General features: G+C 40.0%; 1 long non-coding RNA gene across 1 annotated transcript in view; it reads left to right on the top strand.

Moving 5' to 3' along the window:
- Nucleotides 1–14,389, top strand: part of LOC141048969 (uncharacterized) — a 29,318-nt gene extending 14,929 nt beyond the window's left edge. Inside the window, exons 2-3 of the long non-coding RNA XR_012220221.1 lie at nucleotides 12,258–12,301; nucleotides 13,989–14,389. This is a non-coding gene — a long non-coding RNA (uncharacterized lncRNA). The remainder of the gene's footprint in view (nucleotides 1–12,257; nucleotides 12,302–13,988) is intronic.
- Nucleotides 14,390–15,052: the final 663 nt, after the last annotated feature.

Genomic DNA, 15,052 nt, shown 5'->3' with positions numbered 1-15,052 from the left:
AAACTGACCTGCCCTTATAATTCTCCAGGTCATTATGAGTTCATAGACACCAAACATGTCTAGGTTCTTTTTTATTTAAATGGTGAAAAAAAAAATCCAAACTTTGTTAAAAAAAAAAAAAATGGTGCCATTTTCCGAGACCTGTAGCGTTTCCATTTTTTGTGATTTGGGGCTGGGTGAGGGCTTAATTTTGTGTGCCGAGCTGATGCTTTTATTGGTGCAGATGCCTCCTTGCTATGAGCACCAACCACCGGGCAGCACTCATAGCAATTTGGGTATGACAGCCATAGAGGTCTGCTGTAGACCTCTGGTTGTCATGCCAACCCATCGTTGGCCCGCAATCACCCATGGGTGGGATTTCCGGCACTCTTACCGGAAGCACAAGTTAAATGCCGCTGTTCAAGATTGATAGCAGAATTTAACAGTTTAACAGTCGCTGGAGGATTACTATTCCACCCACGGCTCTTAGAGGCACATGGCTGACATGTGCCAGGAAATTGTGGGCTCAGTGCCGGAGCACAGATCAAAGGGAGGGATTGCGACGTGGGCATACTATTACGCCCAACGTCGGAAAGGGTTAAAGAGCCTTCAAATAACACCACAACAAGAGACTTCTTTCCAACAGTGCAGCCAACTTTTAAATGTAATTTATCATGTTTTGGTAATCAACTGGTCTTTGGTCTTATCACTTTACTATGTTCTAATTTTATTCATGACCCCTTCTGTACATATTTAATCTACATTTTCAAAAAGGATAGGCTATACCCTAACTGAAGATTAATGGTCCCAATAAATAAATGGTCAGTCACAGCTCTGCTCATTGTCTTCCGGAGCACCTTTCACGGGCCGGGACAGCGCTCCGGAAGACATTTTAACCAGCTGCTGCAAGCCTCTACTCCATGAGAGGCATCTACTGAAGACTCCCCATCTTCTCTGACCCAGAAATGGACCGACACCATCACAAGTGAAAGATAATACCTATCAACTTAAGCCACTAGGCAGAGCTGTGACACCATTTATTTTTAAACATTGGCAATTCTGCACCGTATTTCCAAAAATGCCTATTACCCCACTAGCTACCAGTGGCCCTTAACAATACTGCAGAACCCCCTTTCCATACCCACGGTTAAGGGACCCAGTACAGGTTATCTACCTTAGGGTATACCAGCTCCATACTCCAATTTACCCTACACATTGTACCATTTGTTATAGTTTCTCTTAAAAGAGGTATTTATAGCACAAATCACTGGGTTTATTTGCATATCACATATTTTAATAATTTGTGTGATGTTATGTTTGCAGTTTATACCCTTTTTATCATACTAACGCCTCTCCGTATCTATTGATATATTTTATTTGTTTTATTTTTTGTTTTTTTTTAACTTGTTGAAAATGTGAAAAATGTAATTTTTAATTTCTCACAGAAGGCTGCAACTGCGCCCACTAGTGTGATGTTACTCCTCCTCTTCCCTATTGGGTGTTGGCATAAAGAGTGGGAGTATAATGTTTTTGATCACAGTCCTGATCCTTTTTTTTGGTGACTGCGCTGTGATTCAATGCCATAAACACTGTTATAGACTGTAATTTTTCTTCTTTATTAAAAATAAAATCAATAAAACTTTTTGTCAATTAAAAAAGCAACACAATACCTTAAGTGCTTAAAGCTTTCAATTGCTTAAAAATCTTTTTCATGCTGTCATTGTTATTTTCCCGAAACGTAGCCAGTTTCACAAAAACAATAAATCAGACATAGTATAAAAATCATATGTAAAGCTGTTTTTTACTATGAAAAATCCCTTTTCGCATTTTCTGAATGTTCACAAAGGCGAAAGCCACATCTAAACGTTCCTACTTGAATGAAGCCATTATTATAAAGATTCTAAACCAACCATGTCATTCAGGTCTCTTGACTTCCAGGAGGTAATTAGAGGTTTTGATTGCTCGAATTGTGGGAAGGACTCATCATTTTTGATACTTTTATGCATTTATAGAATTGTCTGAATCGTTCTCTGATGTTCACACTACATGGTGACAAAGTCACAGATTTCCACGTACAGTTTAAAGTTCTTTACTGCTGTCTTGGTACAACCGGTATTCACATTTAATATTCCTCGGCTATAAATGTGGATTTTAGTATGTTGAAACTATAATCTCTTTTAAAGTTTATCCCTTACAGGCAGCGTCCTATGAGTAAATGCAATTATTGGAGCTAACAAAATTGACCATAAGGATTGATGCTAATTAGTAACTCAAGATGATGACTTTTAACACCAAGTGTGTTATTTGCAGCTGTTTGCTTGCAAGGGTACCCGTGAGCCAAAAATCCTAATAGATTCAGAAAGAATAAAGAAAAACTACCAAAGCAGATGAAAAGTATATATGATGCCCTCTTAAAGACCAACCAATAGGCAAAATAAATCTTAAAGGACCCTGTTATGTGAAAAAACACTATTAACCTGCAGATATTAGCTTAACCCCTTTACCCCCAAGGGTGGTTTGCACGTTAATGACCAGGCCAATTTTTACAATTCTGATAACTGTCCCTTTATGAGGTAATAACTCTGGAACGCTTCCATGGATCCTGGTGATTCTCACATTGTTTTCTCATGACATATTGTACTTCATGATAGTGGTAAAATTTCATTCATATAACTTGCGTTTATTTGTGGAAAAAATGGAAATTTGGCAAAAATTTTGAAAATTTTGCAATTTTTCAAATTTGAATTTTTATGCCCTTAAATCACAGAGATATGGCACACAAAAGACTTAATAATTAACATTTCCCACATGTTTACTTTACATCAGCACAATTTGGGAACCAAAATTTTTTTTTGTTAGGAAGTTATAAGGGTTAAAATTTGACCAGCGATTTCTCATTTTTGCAACACCATTTTATTTTTAGGGACCACATCACATTTGAAGTCACTTTGAGGGGTCTATATGATAGAAAATACCCAAAAGTGACACCATTCTAAAAACTGCACCCCTCAAGGTGCTCAAAACCACATTCGAGAAGTTTATTAACCCTTCAGGTACTTGACAGGAATTTTTTGAATGTTTAAAAAAAAAATAAACATTTAACTTTTTTTCACAAAAAAAATTACTTCAGGTCCAATTTTTTTATTTTACCAAGGGTAACAGGAGAAAATGGACTGCAAAAGTTATTGTGCAATTTGTCCTGACTGAGTACACTGATACCTGATATGTTTTTTTCACAAACATGATCTTTTAGTAAAAAATAAAAGTAACCAGCTCACCTGCTTTCTTGTCTAGTAGTGGTGGGTGGAAGCTCGGATATTTTGTGAAGCCACACGTGGAGTAAATCAATAATGAAAAAGTTTCCAGCTTCCAAATATACAAAAATTTATTCAAGGCATAAGAACAAGGATAAAAGGACATGCCCCATCATAGCGGAAAGACACAGCAACGCGTATCGAACAATATGTTCTTTTTCAAGCTTGAAAAAGAACATATTGTTCGATACGCGTTGCTGTGTCTTTCCGCTATGATGGGGCTGTCCGTTTTGTCCTTGTTCTTATGCCTTGAATAAATTTTTGTATATTTGGAAGCTGGAAACTTTTTCATTATGGATGATCTTTTAGTCCCCAATTTTTTTATTTTCCCAGTGGTAACAGGAGAAATTGGACCGCAAAAGCTGTTGTCCAATTTGTCCTAAGTACACTGATACCCCATATGTGGGATAAAACTACTGTATGGGCACACGTCGGGGCTTGAAGAGAAGTAGTGACGTTTTGGAATGCAGACTTTGATGGAATGGTCTGCGGGTGTCATGTCGCATTTGGAGAGCCTCTGACGTGACCGCCCCTGATACATAGTGTCGGGTGTCAGCTGTGATAATCAGCTAACACCCGGCCGCGATCAGTGGCGCCCCCCCGGGGGCACTGCTGACTGCTATGACTTACTATCCTGTCCATGGGAATTAAGTCCCAGGTCACATGAATGGGATAGTACGTCCAATGGCAGAAAGGGGTTAATTGCTTTCAGTAGCTATGCTGCCGCCTCACTGAAAGTCCTGCTGCCGAAATCAATTATATTTTTTCCTCCCGGTAGTTTCAGGCTTTCAGTCACAGAGACGCGACAGGCGCGGCTTCAGTAAGTGGCTGTAACCACTGTATTGACTGACAGCTGACTTGAACGCATAGAGGATCACTGTGAGACGGTCTGAGGGCAGAGAGAAAGTCTGAAGGGATGGTCTGTGGATACAGAGGACATAGAGGAATGCTGAGGAGATGGCTTGAGGTCCGAGAGGGGCATTGAGGAAACCACCTCAGTGAGGACTTAGAAGACCAAGAATTGATGTATGAAGTATAATGGGAATCTTAACTGTAAGTTGACGTAACTCATTACAGTCAGTGGTGACAGTCGGGCTTTGCTGGTTTGCGTCTCATGATGAATGTCTCCAGTTGTTTTCTGTTGCTCTTTTACTATAATGGGACAAAACAGAAGGGTCTATTAGTAACATTAACACAGCCTTAAAGGGTTTGTCTTTCACTTTCTAACATGTTCTTTATGCGGACAGGGTGGAATGAAATGGTAAATAAGTGTGACTATGGGATGTCATTAGGGACCTGTCCTAAAATTTTTCAGCACAATCTGTCCTTTTTTCTCTTCTTTGACAGGTTGGAGGCATGCCAATAATATTGTTATTCACTTGTCCTGGGTCCAGCCCCGGGCCTTGATCCCTTCTCCGGTGGACACCTCCCTCTGTACTAGTTTCTCTGGTAACCCAGCAACCATTTCTGAGGCAATCCACCTAAAGATTTATGTATTGAGTATCAATAGTTACATAGCTAATACGGATGAAAAAAGACATTTTTATTGATACCAATTTGAGATAGATGCAAAATTTTGATAACTTCTTATTGCATTTTATTGCAGTGGGCAAAAAATGTAATTCTGGGCATTTCTATTTTTTTCTCATTATGTCGTTTACCATTTGGGTAATTTATTTTATATTTTGATAGATCAGACTTTTACAAACGCTGCAATACCAAACGTGTGTTTTTGTTGCAATGGGGGAAAAGGGAGGTGACTTGATATTTTATATAATTTTATAAATATTTTAAAAACACTTTTTTTTTAACTTTCTACTGTATTTGTTAGTCCCCTTAGGAGACCTGAACCTGCGGTCGTCTGATTGCTTGTATTATACATATCAAAAGTATTGCTATGTAAAGCAAATATCACAGTTTCCTATGAAAGCCATGTTGGCATTCACAGGAGTACCGTCATGACAGACACGGGGGGTCTTCAGCAGATCCACTGGCCATCATAGCAACCCATCCGTGTCTTCAAATCAGGTCAGAATTGCAATGATGGATGGTTAGAATGAAACATCCCCCTGCCGTATTAAATGCCACTGTCACAGATTGACAATGGGGGAAAGATGTAGGCTTTGTTTGCAAGCCTGCATTAAAGTCAGGGGTTTAGAGATTTTGCAACAGTACATATGTGCATGAGTTGAAGAGGTAGTCTGGAATCAGTCTAGTGGAGGTATGAAACGTGTTCATCGAGTTTCTCATAAATCCAGGAATTAGGTGCAGTGCTACTGTCAAAGTCTTAAACATTCTTATTAATTTGAATTCCCATGTTTTTCTTTGTCCTCCTTAAAAGGACCTTTCCATATGAAGACTTTAAATCTGTCATACTGTGTAGAGGTCCAGCTCATTACTTATAGAATGCCTGTGTAGATTCATCCTCATTCGTAGTTTTTGCTTATTTTCCCCATATAGGTACCCTAATAGCACCTTGTACAGTGGCCTGAGAAAGTATTCACCCCCATTGGCTTTTTACCTATTTTGCTAGATTACAATCACAACCTGTGCTTAAATATTTTTGTGATCCGATTTGTGCGTGATGCATCAGCACTAAATAGTCTAAGTTGGTGAAGTGTAAAAAATATAGGCATGGATTAAATTTATGGGATCAAGTAACTAAAAGTTGGGATGTGCCTAGGTGTTCACCCCTTTTGCGAAAAAGCCACTACTAATACTGACCTACAAGGCATCTATAACCTGTCTCCCCCATATGTCTCTGAACTAATCTCCCAATACCTTCCCTCACGTAATCTCCGGTCATCCCAATACCTCCTTCTCTCCTCCACACTTATTCGCTCCTCACCCAACCGCCGCCAAGACTTCTCCCAAATAGCCCCCATCCTCTGGAATTCTTTGCCCCAACATGTCCGACCATCAACCACATTCGGATCCTTCAGATGGAACCTGAAAACCCACCTCTTCAAGAAAGCCTACAGCCTGCAATGACCCCACTACCTCCTCACCACTACCGGAACTATCACCTCAACTATTGTGACTGATCCATCTCCTCTTTTGGACATAGGAGATGCTTTCACCTCAATATATATATATTCCTTTCCCCCTTTTACATTTTGATATATATGCCTCTTCTCCCTTACTTTATGGGGTTAACTTTTTCTGCCCATTTCAGTGGAACTACAGGCCGTTTATACATATTTCTGGTTATGCTTACTTATGTTCCTTGTTTTGACAAATTTATGATGCCTGCTGTAGTCACACCATAGTTGCATCATTATCCACTAGCTTTTTAACAATTTTGTATTTTCTACATGGTGTCTATTGTATGCACGTATTCTTGCCCTGTTTGTATTTAAGGAAATTATTGGCACTTTTTGCATAAAACTTGGCATTAATTGACTTTGTTCTTTATTTTTTACCATGTTATTATGTCCAATTCTATGGGGATATAAGCTCTCTTTAGCTTTCTGATGTTTATTCATGATTTATAGAGAGTATCTCATTACTCTAATATGCTGTCTATGTTGGTCCTGAATCCTGGCCATGTTCTCATTGTTTACCGTTGGTCTGCCATTGAGATGTTATGATTAATCTACTAATCCTAACAGCTATGCTTTGGTGAGGGTATAAGGAGATAGACCGGACTGCGTGTACCTGCATGCTGGGTCTGGAAATAGGAAGGCTGCATCCTTTTCCATTTATGCTGTTTAACGCTTTACATCCCTGCGTTGAGTATTCCCCTGTAAATAAACCTGTTAACCCTTGCTCTGCTGCCTGCGTACCGTCACTGCATCCCGCGTTCTTGCTTGTACTCTTAGACTTGGCGTAGTCAGTAGGATGCAGTCTACGGGTGCAGGGGTGGCAGACCAAGTGGTTGGGGAAGCTCCAAGGGCCAGTATACTGCTGGGGACAATTTTGAGTAATCTCCCCAAGTTTACAGGGAGCAACGTTCTGTTATGGAGCTGGACTGAGCGGGTCAGGGGGTGATGAGAATGTACCCCATGACTCCTGCGTTAGTGGCGGAGGTTGCCCTGATGGCACTAGATGGAGAGACATGGGATTCCATCATGTTACAACCTCCTCATGAGCGAGACACCTTTGACAAAGTACTGAAAATACTTGAAGAGACACATGGGAACCCCACGGATGTAGGGGAGTTACGCACGCGCTTATTTAGGCATATTCAAACAGAAGGGAAGACTGTGACGAATTACATGAACGTGTTACACACTGCACTTCTTAAGAAAGACGGCATAAGCATAGGACCCCCTGACATAGTGCTGCAAAACCAGCTCGTGACAGGCCTGAGAGATGTGCTGCTTGGGTGGGCGTTGCGTGAGAACCTGCGAGCTAACCCACGCATGACTTTTGCAGAAATTGGGGCAAAGGCGAGCATAGGCGAGCAGGAGGTTGCAGCCTTGACAGGGATGGTCCGGTATTGCAGAGTACCCAGCCCAAACGAGGAAGAGCCGGCGTTGTCCTGTGAATTACGGCAATGAATACAAAAGGTATGGGAAAAAGTTGAAAAACTGGAGCAAGCTTTTAAGGCTGTCTTGGAGTCCCATGCCATACCCTAAGGTGACTCACAGCAAAACCTGAAGGAAGTTAGGGGAGAGGTGCGGAGCATCAGAGGTTCCCCTGCAGTTGTCCCTAAGTTTGCTTCCAGGTCGTGGAGTGAAGAACGAATGCAGAGGGGGCATGCTTCCCGGAGAGGACGGCAATCCAAACCGAAGCGCCCACCAGACAGGCACAGAAATGTGTGTTGGATGTGTGGAAGAATGTGACACCTGTGCAGAAGTTGCCCTACTCGAAACAGATGATGGAGAAGATCTGCTCATCCCTCCAAGGGTCCTGCGAGTTAGAGAGAACGCCGCCCCTGGGAGAAATGGTACGGCAAGAAGAGAGCAGCCACACCCAGAGCCAGACAGAGGCATGATGTCGGGCGCTGAGAAGAGATCCACTGTCTACGGTGAGGTATCGGTGGCATGGTGGCGAGCCTGGTGGAACACCAACTTGGGTCTGAAGGTTCCGTCTGTGAGACTCAGCCTGAAGAAGAGAAAGAGCCAGATGTCCCTGAAATTCCCACTCCCACGGTTCCTGTTTGCAAGGAGGAAGAGCCACTTGTTCCATGCTCTGAAGTGGAAAGTTTGCCACCTGCCAGCCCAAGGGATCCTGACTAAGTAGAGGAGATGCAAGGTATGCCTGAGATGTTTCCTCCTGCAGCTATGGAATATGAAGAAGGAGAAACTCTCGACGTGTCATACATTGACCCAGAAGAGGAACAGGCCTCGAAGATTGCTGCTCCATGGGACCTGGATGAACCTCCATTTCTTACCACTCAACCTGAAGTTTGGAGTGACCCTATCAAGCTTTACTGGCAGAATGTGATGCAGTAGAGGGTGCAAAAATTATGGGCATCTGTCGGCCCTCAGAAGACTATAGTGGAGTACGAAGAATCCTCGCTCATGGAATGGCGAGCTAAAAGAGAGGGGGAATGTAAGGAGATAAACCGGACCACGGGTACCTGCATGCCGGGTCCGGAACTAGGAAGTTCATCATTTTCCATTTATGCTGTTTAACTCTTTACCTCCTTGCGTGAAGTATTCCCCTGTAAATAAACCTGTTAACCCTTGCTCTGGTGCCTGAGTACCGTCACTGCATCCCGTGTTCCTGCTTGTACTCTTACGCCTGCTAATACTATGGGCATGATCAATAGGCTGCTCAGACACTTTTGCATCACATTTATCAGTGTGACCTATGCCTTATACAAGCCTCATCTGTGTGCATTTCCACTGGGCAGCCAGACCACAATGGGTTACTGGCTGCCCTCATCAGTGGAATGCACTTGTGCTGCCCCAACCTTTATCAATGGGGTTCTGCTGCATCCTGCCAGTGCATCAGTCAGGTTTTGGTGAGTTACCTGTCCAATGATTTTTTTATGGATTTTTTTCTTATTAGTGTTTGTTTAATTTAGTGTTAGGGACTCACAATATTTGGGGACCCTTGACGTTGGGTTGTGAGCTTATCTGCTTTGGCCAAAATAGTAACCAATACCCCATATCTATTTATCTTTTTGCACTTTTTAGCAGGATGCAGCTAGAACCCTTTATGTTTGGCTTGGTTCTTTGTGGGATGCATGTATATATAGTGCAGAGCAGCCCGCCTGCTAATACTATGGGCGTGATCAATAGGCTGCTCAGACACTTTTGCATCACATTTATCAGTGTGACCTATGCCTTATGCAAGCCTCATCTGTGTGCATTTCCACTGGGCAGCCAGACCACAATGGGTTACTGGCTGCCCTCATCAGTGGAATGCACTTGTGCTGCCCCAACCTTTATCAATGGGGTTCTGCTGCATCCTGCCAGTGCATCAGTCAGGTTTTGGTGAGTTACCTATCCAATGATTTTTTTATGGATTTTTTCTTATTAGTGTTTGTTTAATTTAGTGTTAGGGACTCACAATATTTGGGGACCCTTGACGTTGGGTTGTGAGCTTATCTGCTTTGGCCAAAATAGTAACCAATACCCCATATCTATTTATCTTTTTGCACTTTTTAGCAGGATGCAGCTAGAACCCTTTATGTTTGGCTTGGTTCTTTGTGGGATGCATGTATATATAGTGCAGAGCAGCCCGCCTGCTAATACTATGGGCGTGATCAATAGGCTGCTCAGACACTTTTGCATCACATTTATCAGTGTGACCTATGCCTTATGCAAGCCTCATCTGTGTGCATTTCCACCGGGCAGCCAGACCACAATGGGTTACTGGCTGCCCTCATCAGTGGAATGCACTTGTGCTGCCCCAACCTTTATCAATGGGGTTCTGCTGCATCCTGCCAGTGCATCAGTCAGGTTTTGGTGAGTTACCTTTCCAATGATTTTTTTATGGATTTTTTCTTATTAGTGTTTACTCTTACAAGGGCACCCAGACATTTGGTTTAAATTTGGGAAAATTACAAAATATATTGGTTCACATACTGCTGTGCATGTTTTTTCCCTTAAAATGCTGAAAAACCGATTGCAACGTTGTTTGCTACTTTTTAGCACTTACTCATTGCTTTCTACACCTACATGAGAAGAAATCCATGATTTGTGCTGGAGCTGTGAATCTGCTGTGTGTCTTACACACCTTTTGACACTGTATAAGAATACAAGACTTTTGGGATAACGTGGCATAACTATATAAACCCAACTTGTTTATATCTCTCTTCGCTGAATTCATTGGATACCCGCAATTTTAACCATCTGAAAACAATTGACTTACTACTTAGTCAACAGAATTTGCTATCCCCCTCAAATGGATACCCAAAAATACTCACACCTTTAAAATTATGGCATTAAAGAGAGTATGAAATTTGTAAGATGCAAGAACTAGCCAGTAGGGCGACAGGTACACATGCCAAATACCTATCCCTCTGGAAAGCCTGGAGAGGATGTTTAAACGTAAAAGTTCCATCACAAGTCTTATCTGGTACCTTCTAATCTGCTTATAAACCCACAAGATTATGCTTTTCACATAGCATTGTCTGAACTATACTTTGCCTTTTATTAGTTTTGCTTTACTTTTTGCTATATTTTAATGCGCTTACAATTTATGTATATGGAAAGTCTTAGCATACTTTGTGAATAGTGATGAGCTGACTTGTGGAAGTTCGGGTTCGTTGGTTCGACCGAAGTTTAGTCCAAAGTTCGGTTCGGATACCAGAACAGTACCCGAGCTTCAACTATGACCCGAACTTTATAAAAATCAATGGGGACCCGAATTTTAGAACTGGAAAATCTCTCTTTCTCCGGAACTGTAAAACGGACTTCCAGGAGAAGTCCTTGTTTGGAGATCAGCACCAGACCCTAGGTGTCCAGTTCAAATCGTGAACTTTACTGTTCGGTTTTGGTTTTGCTCATCTCTAGTTGTGATATGTCTTTATCTTTAGGTCTGTATGCCTACCTATATAACTGTGTTGTTTTGGGTTTCTGAACTTGCAAAGCACAAGAAAAATATATTAAAAAATAAAAGCTCACTAGATTGCTTTATGGAAATTGCTGAATGTAATGTTACCTAAGCTTTGTTCAGAATCTTCAGCTATTTTAACCCTTCAACGCAAAATGACATCATTACTGGGGCACCCGTCTGCAAGCGTTGTAGCTGCCAGCATAGCTCCACAAACTGCTGATAACTAGAGTTGAGCGACTTTGGTCGGATCGGGGTTCATGTCATCCGCTCAATACCTACTTTTATTTCCCATTGACTTGCATTGGGATCGGGTTTCGGACGCAACTCCAACTTTTTTTGCCCTAGTCGGACCAGTTTCATCTGAAACAAATTTTGTTTCATGACACCCGATCCGACCAAAGTCGCTCAACTCTACTGATAACCGTTTAAATGCCAATGTTAATTTCTAAAAGTGGTGCTTAAATGGAGTGGATGCTGGAGCTCACGTACATCAGATTCTTGGTACAAAGAGATGGCTGGTAGTGCAATAAGAGACTGCGCTGCTGTGGTAGAATTCAAGATATCTTTATTGCCAACGCCTTTCCTGAGCCAGTCCCAGCTCACTTCATCAGGGCATGTTACAGAAGATCATTGCAGGGGTATATATACATAAAAAAAAAAAAGGCGGAGGCGCCAAGAATAGTGGGGTGACACGTTAGCATGGATACATATACATGGATCATACAAAACAATAAAACTTTATTACAATCATATTAAAAACGATGTTTAAAATGCCATAAAAAGAGTGTTGGTATAAAAAACGTGATTAAAAAATAAAAAGACACGGGGGATCACGAGGTAAAAGATTAAAAAATGGCTCTCGAGTCCTGGGGTGGATTAGAACTTGCCTCAGAGGATATAACTCATGGTATTAGTCCACTATGCTACATGTGAAACTGGAAAGTAAGGAGAAAATGGTTAAAATCATGTGTAAATAGCTAAAACTAGTCTCAAATATCTTTTTTCTAGGTGGAGAAAAGAGAAGAACAACAAGAAGAAACTCTCTGGAATAGGTGATATAAAAATGGTTAAAAATTGAGTGTTAAGACTTAATAAAAAAATTAAAAAAATTTTTAAAAAGCTTAAAAAAAAAAAATTCATGGGTGAAAAAAATGCATAAGAAATTTTTTCTTTAAAAAACGAAGATGATGATATAAAGGAATTGAAAGGATAAGATATTAAAACACAGGGTCAAAATAAAATCAATAAAAAACATCATTGATGATATTAAGACCATTGGGCTCAATAGGTTTGAGTTTGTAGATCCAAAAAACTTCCTTTCTGCATAGTGATCAAATAAAAACCATCACTCCTGGACGTGGGGCAAAAAGACAAACCTTTATTCAGTAGACTGATTTCTTCAGAGGGAAGAACATGTCTCCCCCTTTTCTTTGTACATCAGATTCTGTCTGCCATCGGTTTACACAATGGGTTATCATGGTAGCCAGGACCTGCTGTAAGCCACCGTCATTGCCATATTGGTACTTCTGTGAAACTCAGCTACAGGCTAAGCTTTCTATGAGACCGTGATTTTCACCATATGCTACAATAAAGTAATGCCTTGACTTACGAGTTTAATTCATTCTGTGACCAAGCTCTTAGTCAGTTTACTCTTATGTCAAATTAAATTTCCAAATTATAATGTACGCGATCCGAAGTTTAGTTGGATTGCAAATGGACTGAAATTTGGTCATCTACACGAGTCTTAAAACTCTCAGCTCACCATAGGGACATCATTTTTTTTTTTTTTTTACAAATTTCTGAATTTTTTCTGACCACTTAAACAAATCTACACAAGATTGGTATCAAAGTAATTAAAATGACCCGGAGAATCATGTTTCCCAGCCATTTTTACCATATATTGAATGCTATAAAAACAATGCCCAATAAAACCTGTGATGGAATTGCATTTTTTTTTACCATTTCATTCCACTTGGAAGTTTTTTCCTGTTTTCCATTACATTGTGTGGTAAAATGAATGGTGTTATTCAAAAGTACAATTCATCCAACAACAAAAAATAAAATTTTACGGCTTTTGGAAGAAGTGAAGGGAAAAATGCAAATGTGATAATGGAAAATGACTGTGTAAAGTAACCATCAATAAAATTGTATTTTTTTGGCCTATAAATTAAGAGGTCACATGACAAGAAGAAAATTTTCAGTTCACAGGTAAAGTCTGTCTTCAGTGAATAAAGGTTTTCCCAATATGGAGCTAAGAGATGACAGTTGGTGTTCATAAAGTTCTATGGAGAACTGTAGCTATTAATTTCAGGTGAACTTGCAGCAGAATGTCTGTGTCCGCCTCCAGCTCCTCACTCTTACTTCCTCCGTAGAATTTTAAAAACTTCAACTGGCGTCTATCTCAGTAATGGGAAAATTTGCCTTGTTGAATTTAAAGCTCAGTCTACAAGTAGAAAGAAGCAAATTTCGCTAATAAGATATAATGTAAAGTTGCTTATTTTAATGTGCACTAATAATTTTAACAAATGAAAACGAAAACTATGTTTACTCTTTTGGGGGTTAATGCATTTTTCATAGTATAGAATTAACTTCGCGACTTTCATAATCCAAAAGGCAAAACTGTCAAGATTGAAAAAAAAAGTATCTAAATCATATGTCAAATAAAATTCTTTTTTATATGTTGCTTCATTATGGTTTTTATGGATAAAAATTACTTTCATGCAATGTTTTTTTTTTTAGTTCTTAAAACCCGACTGACTTGGATGCTGCCATTTAATCACTGTTGTTACCCTGAGACCAAAGATGGAGGAGGAGCATCAACTAAAACATTGTAGAAAAAATAAATCATGTTCTTTAAGAGAAAACAAACCTCATTATCAATATGTTTGTAGGTGAGATTTACTTTACTGGAAAAAGCAGCTGTAAGTACAATAAAGGGATCTTCACATCGGTTCCGACAAATCACTGCCTAGAGAACACATCTTTACTGTTAGCTTATCTCTCGGGTCTACATTATATTTGATGCAGTCATTCCTGTTTAATACTCCATGTGTCTATATTCCGTATTTCCTATAAAAGATTATGTAGGCTGTAAATAGTACCTTGCTGGAATTCCGTGTTATTAAAAAAATTATGACTCATTTTGTATCTTGTTCACAGTTTATGGGAACTCAATATTTAGAATTTAAGAACAGCTTGTGTTGTCATTATTTCACTGGTAAAACTTTTAAGGTCATCACCTGCTGTCTATATTTCATATTCTCTCGAATGATCCCTGTGTACATTCTACGGAGTGATTAGAGATGGATAGATGTACGCATGCAAATGGAATTCTTGTCCTGCAGCGTCACATGTTAGGCTGTACGGATTTCAGAGAGTTTAGGTGGCGAGAAATGTTGCTTTGGGTGCAGCGATATTCTCTGCATCAAAAATAACGAAGCTCTGGTGGTGGCTGATAGAATTTATTATAAATCAATATCACCTTTTGATTAGATGGCATATTAAGGTTTCTCTTTTTTTTCCACATTCTTTAATAAATAGAGGCTAAAAATATTACACTTGCTATTATATATCTGCAGTTGGTTGACAATGGTGTACATAAGAAAACTCGGAGGGGCAGACTTACCTGTTCTTATTGTTTGAGGACATAAATATATATATACGTATATGATAGAACAATAACAATATTTTCTTGCAATTTTCACACTAAGATCACCTACATATTACCATATTTTTTGGATTATAAGACAAACTTCCCCCCCCCACATTTGAAGGGAAAATAGGGGTGAGTCTTATAATGCAGA

The sequence above is a fragment of the Dendrobates tinctorius genome, unplaced genomic scaffold (genome assembly GCF_039654945.1).
Source record: "Dendrobates tinctorius isolate UK_male_01 unplaced genomic scaffold, ASM3965494v1 ptg000139l, whole genome shotgun sequence".
NCBI classification, from domain to species: Eukaryota; Metazoa; Chordata; class Amphibia; order Anura; family Dendrobatidae; genus Dendrobates; species Dendrobates tinctorius.
Note: the sequence above shows the minus strand (reverse complement) of the source record. Positions and strands in the feature narration are given on the sequence as shown.